General features: G+C 36.7%; 1 pseudogene; it reads right to left on the reverse strand.

Annotated features, from left to right (window-relative positions):
* Window positions 1-285: 285 nt before the first annotated feature.
* Window positions 286-690, reverse strand: LOC137152221 (small ribosomal subunit protein eS19 pseudogene; annotated as a pseudogene).
* Between the last annotated feature and the right edge of the window lie 2,046 nt (window positions 691-2,736).

Below are 2,736 nucleotides of genomic sequence, written 5' to 3' on the forward strand. Positions count from 1 at the left end.
GTGCTGAGGAATAAGCCAGCAGGTTCACTGCAATACTGCTGAAGGCAATTCTGTCCACAACACAGAGAACATGGAAATTAGAGGGATAATCTTATATACAGCCAACATAGCCCAGAAGCTTTGGCATAATTTAGGACTAAGCCTCTTAAAATTGAAAAACAGCAGATGCTGTTTCAGTATTTCGCACAAAAGAGATGCAGGTTGAGTAACTACAACATGTAACTAGCTAGGTTTAACCACTAACTTTGTTTTTTAATGTTATATTTTTATTATCTGACATTCATTTTAATGTTTCTTGTTTGCAGCTGCCACCTGGCCAGCAATTCTGTCCAGATCTCTCTGTGCCGGAGGGGTGAGTATGCGACTGCCATCCTGATCCTTCTCCGCCATTTTGATACGCCTCAGAGGCCCAACTGAAGTGGCTAGTCATTACACCATCGTGCTGAAAGCCTCCGTAGATCTTGATCATGGACTCTTGCTGGCACCACTGCAGAGGTAGACGTGGCAGGCTGTAGAAGCCACTCTGGTATAGAACCAGTTCTCACCATAAAGGGCCAGCTCTTTGTGCTTGGCTAGTTTGACTGTATCCACGCGCTTGGGTATCTTCATTTTATCTGACTTCCTGAGGAAGGCAGTCAATGCTCAGATGAACTCCTGCTGGTTAACGTCTTTTACCGTGACACCAGGCATCTTCCTGCTGTCTTCATGATTGTGGGCTCTATTGCTAAATTGTAAAGTCCTCATCTTTTTTTTTTTTGTTTACATTATATGCCTTAGGGCTATAAATTCACAATGGAAATATAGTAGATCAAGCTCTTACTTATAAATAATAATTGTACTGGTGAGTAAACAAAAGGATGTAAGTGTGTCAATTAACATTTAAGAAACTACATTGATTGATTTTAATTATCTAAATAATTAATAAGTGTCTTGTGTAATTAGACCCCGTTAGGTTGAGGAAGATTTGTTTCCAAGTCAAACTCACCAATGAGCATTGAAAATAATTCCATCAGTGCTCTATATTTAAAAAAGAAGTGTGGTTAATAAGAAATATGTGTCTAATTAATCAATAACAAGGATTCAAAAAGATATTTCTTTTATACTGAAGAAAATGATTCCTTCAATTATTCTGAGAAGCCAATTTAAAGCAATTTGCAGGGTTTCCAGGTTACTGTTGAAAGTTTAGTCAAAATTGACATGTACCATGGAAGTTTTAGATTTTGACAGCTTAGCATTATCTGAGGGAAAAATGTGATGGAAAATTTCCAAACAGCTGTATATGGCATAAGATGTTTTGTACAAAGATATTCATATTTTCTAGGAACAATGTTTCAAGAATTCATAAAGGAGATATCTGATTTTCTGACTGGATGTTGAGAAGGGATAACCTGGTCAAGGTAATTTTGAATTAAATTAGTAATTAAGTAACTTATCTAAATTTCCAAATTCTAACTTTTAGAATATTTTGGTTGCACTGCCATGGGCAGTCCCATAAATCCACTGGCGTATAAGCCTGATGCAAAATAAATAATTTATATTTAAGGAATCTATAGTTTCATGTTGGCACAAAAATCACCACCAGAATAATATAGAAGTAAGATGACGCTGGTCTTTTCAACAAGACTGTGGTAAAACCTTGAATTAATTGATCTGAATTATTATCTCTTTATAATATTCCATGTTGATTTTTTAAAATTTGGTGAACACTAATCTAATCACTCTTATTTTGCTGTGTGCAATATCTTATTTGCTTTATAAATTCTATTTTGGCTAATAATACTCATAAATGTACAATAATTCTCCAGTCTGTATATTAGTTAAAGAACATTGAGAACATGTTTTCTCAGAGTGGAAGCTGAACCTTACAAGTGCCTGATGACCCAGGAAAGAATTAATACTGATATAATCTGTAAAAATGGAACAACCAATTGGCAATAAATTTCTCATCCCCCTAGTGGAACAGAGCAATATGAGAGATTAAGGAAGTGACCTCATTCAACAAAAAAACATTGTTAGGATGCATTGGTCACCCCAAAGCCTTTACCAAATGAAAACTGCCCCCAGTGATCAATGTTATAGGTGTAAGGGCAAAGAAGCCACACTTGTGCATACGTTTTAATCATTTTCTATTGTTTCAAACTTTGGCATGGTACTAAAACCAGAATTAACATGATCCTGAAGGTTTCACTTGATCTTAAGGCAGATACCTGCCTATTGCATCATGCACCCAGCAAATCTTATGCAGCCATACCAACAAGAATGGCTACATAGATCTTTACTTTTTGCAACATGTCAAATTTTGCTATACTGGAAATGTAATTTCCACCCTTCCCCCACCACTTTCCTCCAGGCAGGAAGGCTGGTATAGCAGACGGGTTAACCTGGCTGAGAAGGAGAAGGTCACTTACAATACATGGCAAGCCCTGGGAAATCTGAGTCCATTTAGGACAGATTTCCAAAAGTGATTGACTAAAGATACCTACAGGATGCCTGGATGAAAGGTGGGAGTTAAATCCAAACACTTTCCTCTCTGTCCCTTCTCTCTGTCTCTTCCCCTACTTCCCATTCTTTTCCTTCTGGAATTTGATTTCCTTAATGTTGTTGTTGTTGTTTTGATACGTACCATAAATATCCATGGGCAGGGAATATTGTAGAAATACACAGAAATCCATACATTGTGTTTGTGTCTTGGCCTTTCCTCTTTTTTTGATGTATAGTACTTTTGTACTTGTTTTA

Source organism: Emydura macquarii, unplaced genomic scaffold, assembly GCF_026122565.2.
Source record: "Emydura macquarii macquarii isolate MOO-44397 ecotype Brisbane River unplaced genomic scaffold, CSIRO-AGI_Emac_v2 contig_1146, whole genome shotgun sequence".
Taxonomy (NCBI): Eukaryota; Metazoa; Chordata; order Testudines; family Chelidae; genus Emydura; species Emydura macquarii.